The sequence below is a fragment of the Hakea prostrata genome, chromosome 2 (genome assembly GCF_041222555.1).
Source record: "Hakea prostrata isolate BN-2017 chromosome 2, UWA_Hpros_2, whole genome shotgun sequence".
Classification (NCBI taxonomy): domain Eukaryota; kingdom Viridiplantae; phylum Streptophyta; class Magnoliopsida; order Proteales; family Proteaceae; genus Hakea; species Hakea prostrata.
The window spans coordinates 13,665,889-13,673,044 of NC_142601.1; the positions used below are offsets into that span (position 1 = coordinate 13,665,889).

A 7,156-nucleotide genomic window follows, 5' to 3' on the forward strand; every position below is an offset into this window, starting at 1 on the left:
GAACAACTGATTGATGCCTTAAAGAATAGGGAGTCTGAACTATTGGCTTCTGGTATGACTAAGGGCAGTGGGGAGAATCTGTTTGTTAAGGGTAAAGGCTCTTACAAACAAGGGAGACCCAAAGGGAAGGGAAAAGTATTTGAAAGTCATGAGAATAACAATAAGAATAATAATGGGAACAACAAGTCTGATGCAAACCTCAAGAGATGCTTTTTTTGCAAGAAAGTAGGACACTTTAAGAAAGATTGTTTTGCATATAAGAGAAAACTGCAAGAAGATGAGACATCTAATAATAATGTGACTAATTCTGGTGAAATAAACATGTTTGAGGTCCTTTGATGACCTAGGTGCTTTCTGTGTTAGCATAAACCTTGTTTTAAGACCTAGTGTTTGGGTTTCCATTGGGTGCACACTTTGGTTTATCCTATTTTGTTCCTTTGTTAAAGGGAGGTGGTCTATTTATCTTTAAGGTGATATGCTTATGTAAAGGAAGCTGTTTATTTTCATAAATCTGAGACAACATGTTTTATGCCTGTTTTTCTATTGGTTAAGATATGCCTTGTTGTGTGAGAATTCTTGACCAATTATGATAGTGATGGCATGTTATGTATTTGTTGTTGTTTTGTACTCTCATGGATGCTTTTATTGGCATTGGTATACTTGTCTGACTGTTTTTTGTAATGCTTGAGTGGTAATAGGTGGTGTTGAGACTGTTTAGTACAGTTGGTTACACATGAGGTTTCCTATTTCACTTGTTATAGCATTAGGTATATCCCTGGTGTTTGGAGAGGTATAGTCTCCATGTTTAGCATGAGTGCTAGTTTTTGACATAGTGTTGTCAAGTGTTTGGAGAGGTTGGTCTCCAGGGGGAGAGGTTTGTTCTCTAGTTCAGCATTGGTGCTGGTCTTGACATAGGTGTTATCAAGAGGGTGTGTCCTCACAGGTTGGGGTTCACATGAGATTCAGAGGATATGGTTTGTCAACTTGTATGATTTTGATTTGGGAGTAGTTATTGTCATATTTATTGAGTTGTCTGGTAAGATGACTTGCACCAGTTTTATTGGTTAGATTATGTCTTGTTTGCAGTTAGATTTTTATGTGGTCATTGAGTCTAGTCTGGTTGGTCAGAGTTGTCAAGTCTTATTGAGTTTACTTCTTTTATCTTTGGTTTGGTTTCTACTCTAGGTGACATGGATGTGTCTAGTTATGACTTGTACCCGTCATGTGTAGTGAGTGGGTGAAGAGGTCTTGGTTTGAGTAGTGGTAGTAAGCCAGTGATGGATTGAGGAGTGTTATTGCCTATTTGGGTTTGTTTAGAATATTTTCATCTTGTTGGTTAAATGTAAGGCTATTAGAATGTTTGCTATCCTGAGTTACTCTCTTCATTATTTTAATGGATAATTGGATACTTGTTGTCTTTCTTTACTTTAGTGTGGAAGAAAGAAAGATTTGCAACTTCTTTAGGCATTTTAACAACTAAGTTTGAAAATATAACTTGTTAATGAAATCTGTTGTGATTTCATTTGAATACCCTTGGCATTGATATATAAGACTTGATGGTTGAATTTTTGCATTGTATTTGCATTTTAGGTTGACAGTTACCTCTAGTTTCTCATTTTTTGTATCTTATATCTGCATCTATGTGGTTTACATATTGATTGCATGATTGTATTCCTTGGGGAAGGTTTTAAAATCAGAATTTTGAAATGAAAATACATGGATTTGTTAAGAATTTCCTAAGTTTTGGAATCTACTAGTTGAGGGGGAGAGATTTATGCTTACTTGTCTGAGTTTATTCCTTGATAAGGATCATTAGAATTTTAACCTGTTGGAATTTATTCAGTTAAATGTATCTTTAGCTGTCATGTGTTAAATATTCATTGATCATTGTCATGTTTTATATATATTTGAATTGTTTAATCTCTCTTCTCTAGTTGGTTAAGTTCTCTTATGTATCATGTGATATGTTTTAGACTTGACTTGGCTTATATTGTAAGCATTTGTAGATTCATGGGCTGTGTTGGCATTGACAATTATGTCAGGATCCATGTTGTTCATCTGTTGATGTTGTGAGGTTTTGTTAATCTAGGTTGGTTTTGGATATCACCATGGATTTCTTGAAGTTTATACATGTCTCTTGTTTAAAGTCTTACTTGTTTTTAATTCATATATTTATTATGCTTTGGTTAGCATGAGTAAGTCTATGTGGTGGGTTATTATCTTTTGTGGAGATTGTATATTTGTTTTCATTTATCTATGGTGTGGTGATGTCCAGGTATGTTTGTGTTTGTTTATCAGGTTTTGCATATGTTGCAGTTTTAGGGGAGATGCTGCCCAAATTTTTATAACTCTTATTCTATTTATCTCAGTTTTGAGATATATGCCTGGTGTGTGCATGTTTGCTCTTCATAGTTATATGAGTGAGTTGTGAATTGTGAGTTATGATTAGGGTTTTCTCTACCTGGTGCAGTCTATTGCATGGTGTATCTGCATGGAGTCATTAGTGTTGCATGATTAGTGCGTGTCTAGGTATTTTGCATATTTTATTTGCTTTGTACTGTGGTTTTCTTTTGTCTTGTGTGTGCAGGTATACTTGGATGATGACGGTCGCATCCAGCTCACTTTAGTCATTTTGGGTGTACAAATTAAGGGGGAGATTGTTAGGGGTAATCTAGTTTTTGTACTTCTTTTAGTCATGAACCGAACCGGTTGGGTTCATATGGTTCATAGCTTATTTGTATTAGAGGGCTTTGGGGTTGGTTCATCGTGAGATGAAAATCGATTTCCTCACATTTGGGGATTTTCTGTTCTACGGTTCTTGGAGCTCTCTTGAAGGGTTTCTCATGGCTGCAATGTTCGATCATCTGCAACTTCAAGTTCCGTTGGATCTTGATGAAGGTTATTGAGGGCTTTTGATCAGCAGGAAAGGGCGAGCACTCGATGGTACTTTGGAGACCTATGGTTGCTTGTACCAGGTGTATTCATAACTTCTTCTTTCTTCTTCTAAATCTGTAACTTCCCAAAGGCTTAGTGAATTGGATTCATACCTGAATCCCGGAGAGTAGGCATATGCCGAACTCCATAATCATGTCTTCTTCTTCTCTTGATATGTGAATACCCTTGCATGTTCGGTCCACACGATTTTAGGGCATGAGGTTTGATTATACGATCACAGAACCAAAGCAAAGGATCTGATAGGCATAAAATTCAGGTCAAAAGATATATATACCAATGATAGAAATTGATACCAGAATACTAAGACAAATCCAACAGAGCAAAGGATCTGATATGCATAAAATTCAGGTCAAAGGTTATATACCAATGATAGAAATAGATACCAGAATACTTAGACAAATCAATGGTTGAATGTTAAGCTTCTAGGGTTCCAACTGAGAATAGAAAATCCAAAACAGAACTGCAGGCCCAGAATAGGAGGCTATTGATAACCAAAAATAGGCGAGACTAACCCAACAGGATAATCAAAAAGCATCAAACAGGGTTGATGAAATACAAGAAACTCAGAACAAATGACTAGTTATATGCCAAAAAATCAATGGCAGAAAAGGTGAGTTTAGCCCAAGAAAACTTCCAACATAGGGGAATGTTGAAGTGCTTGAACATTGGCTTCGAGTGTGGCTTTGAGAGTTGACTTCTATTTAAAAGTGATTGTGTGTTCCCTTCACCTTCGGATTTAATTCTTTAGAATGCAATCGAGGCAAGGCAATTTAATATATAAATATTTGTTGATATATAGTTTGAGTACCACTCATAGTGTCAAATCACCATAGGTAAGGAAAAGTTCTCCCTTCACATATAAAATATATTTGATTCACATCTATAAACTAACCAACCCAGAATAAGGTTAACCCATTCACACTATAAAATATATAATTTTTTCCACTTCTACTTCTTCAACTCTTCTCTTCCTAACACCTTCGGTAGGTTAACCCACTCACACTATCATGACACACAATCAAAGTCAAATGATTATCTCACACACTGCATTACATAAGTTTTGAGAATAACCCAAGTCTGAAGATTCTGAACCAGGTCCCACTAATGTCCAGCTCAAACCTGAGGTTTTAGTACCATGTCATTTGGTCCCACTATTGTCCACCCTAAACGTTTTTTTTTGTCCACCCTAAACGAGGTTCTAGAAAATTGCAACCAAAATATGATACAACCAAATTTCTTATACATTTTGTAATGGAAATTCATTCTTTAATGGAAAACTAAGATGCATACAGAAAAATACAACTTGGAAACCTTACCTCGTTTTGACTTCTGAGTATTAGGAAGAATCTCAATGTAACAGGTGTCCTTAAAGGAAGTTATGACAAATAACTTCATGCCATACTGCAACAGAGTTGCAACAGAAATTAGTAGTAAAGACTAAAGAGATATGTACATAATCTACTCAGAATAAAAAACAAGATGTGTGCCCTACAGAAATAAATACAGAGAAAAAAAAATTCAAGTATGATACTCTAAGAAAGCAGGTAAGACTTCCATCCAACAATGTAGAAATGCAGAGCTAATCACTGATACTATTGGAGGAATTATAGTTCTCACACCTCGACTCTTCAAACAACAAGCTATTGCTGGAGCAACACATATAATTGCTTTCTTCAATCATCAATTTTAAGACTGATGTCTAGTCATGGTTTAAAAATTATACAGGTTTAGGGCAGCAAAACATACCTTTACTATGATTAAAAGGGAGGGGTGAATCCAAGAAAGAAAAATTGAAAGACAGAGATGGGTACCTGAATGTAGAGCTTGTGTCTCGAGTTCTCTCTCACTACCAGCACTACTTTGAAGAGAAAACCAAAGTGGGCATCACTGATGTATTCGTACGCTTCTCGCCCAGCTGGTTGAGCCCTTTCAAGCGAACCTTGCTTTGGATGGCAGGGTTCAAACCAGGAATGCTGATTCGACTCGCTGAAAACTCGGTTAACGATTTGTCAGACGAGCAAAAACAGCGGTTGGATTCGATGAGGAGAGAAACAAAGATGCACGAGAAGTAACAGTGGGATGAGCTCGCTCGGGTGCAAGAGTCCATGGCGGCGCCACCAATTTTTGAGGTGATAAGACGGGGAGGCAGGGGTGTGGTGAATGGTGTGTGGAGAGATGCAGAGCAAGTGCTTCAAACGGTGACTTCGGAAATGCAGAGTTTGGTGGGGAATGCGGATTTGCTGAGGCTCGCCATTGCGAGAGGACTTGTTGATTTGCTTAAACCACTTCAGTCCGTGAGGGTCTTAGCTGCTCTTGCTCAACAAGAGAGAGCAAGCGAGAGAATGAGTGGGTTCATTCGACTCCTCGTCTTCCAAAAGTTCAACTCCTCGTCTTCCAAAAGTGAAAAACAGGCGGGGGCGGGGGAGTGAAAAATAGGCGAGGAGGAATTAGGGCAACCACAGCGTTTTAGGAAAATGCTGTGACATACTGGGCCGGGTGTGTTATAAAGACACATACGATGGCGTTTATTAGAAACATTGTTATAAAGACACATACAACGGCATTTCTCAGAAACGCCGCTATAAAGACACATACAACGGCGTTTTTATAAATGCTGTTAAAAAGATTAAAGACTTGCAGTGAAGTGGACATACGACGGCGTTTATAAAAAACGCCGTTCTAAATATACATACGACGGCGTTTCTAATAAACGCCGTTATAAATACACATACAACGGCGATTTTTTGGAAAACGCCGCTCTAAGCTAACATACAGTGGCCTTTTTCAAAAACGCCACTGTATTCTTACCTGAAGTGCCACCGTAAGTCCGTTTTCTTGCAGCGAACAAATGCCTCCTATTGAGGATTCCATTCCTAGGTGAGAAAGTATCAAACCAAAAGGGCACTAGGCATGAGGGGAGATATTGGACACTGAACCGAGCTGGTTGGTGCCATAGGGGAAGTATCTATACCACATGTAGTACAAGATCGTATGACTTTGCACTGAGCTAGGACTATCCTTGACACGTGCCAAATCTCATACCAAACAGTGATGTGAGAGAGTGGTGACGTAAACCCCAACCATGGCTTGACAGGACTTTACCTAACAACCGCAGAGAACCCAATAGACATCTCTTGTTGAGGGAGAGTGACTGAGACCTCCCAAAGAAGATTGGTGTACAAACTTAATGCATGTCTACCATAGAGACCTCATGATAGAGTTAGGAGCATAATATCATAATAATTCATATATCATATCATTAATTACATTATCGATACTCATGTTATATGTGTGGTGTGGAATCTTGTGAATGAATGCATGATATGATGTTGAGTTGACCTCACTGAGTTCTGTTGAACTCATTCCTTTTTATAATTTGTTTCTATTAGAATATACTGCAGGTTATGAGGACTCCTTCCAAGTGGATGATTCGTTGCCAACACACTTTCTTGAAGGAGTGACTGAAGAAGATATAGATTCGCATGGAGCTTCATGCCTGTGCAAGGACTGTTCTTATGGGATTGGATTCCATTAGGGAATCAATTTAGTTAAAATTCCGCTGCAACAAGCTATTCTTCCTTTAAACTCTGATGTCCATTTTTACTAACTTTAGATAATGGATGATTGTAACCTTTTGATAATACATATTCAATAACTTTATATTTGAACTTGATTTATTCTTGTCCTTTTAATTATACTATATCATGTGTTGTATGGAATTGTCACTGAACCTAGGTCTTGCGATGTATCACCCCCATAGGCATTCAGGTATGACCGGATCCAGTTGGGTGGGGGTGTGACAGTAAGTTTAGCGAAATTGGACCCTCAGTCCATCTTGGGAGAAGCCCCTTCAAATCCGTATGCCAATATCTCTTTGGCTGCCATCCATCCTAAGAGAAATGGGCATGTCAAGCTTATCACTGACATGTATGATGAACTCTTTATCTGAAGTCTTCACAATGACCTTTCTCTCTACGATGATCAAGTACCAAAGACTAGAGAAGAAGCAATCAAGGGAAGCTTCCTCAAACTTGCCTTCATTTTTGGGGTCTGTATTCCAACTCACATCGAAGGTTCGCATTCTCCCGCAATTGCCATCATCCAACCCCCAAGAACCTCTACCACAACTATATCTACTGATATCCGCGATGTGGACATGCGCTTTGTAATTCATCATCTTATTCCCCCTCACGCATTACTG

General features: G+C 38.2%; 1 pseudogene; it reads left to right on the forward strand.

Moving 5' to 3' along the window:
* The first annotated feature begins 2,771 nt into the window (after positions 1 to 2,771).
* Positions 2,772 to 5,384, forward strand: LOC149023847 (protein ZW2-like; annotated as a pseudogene).
* Positions 5,385 to 7,156: the final 1,772 nt, after the last annotated feature.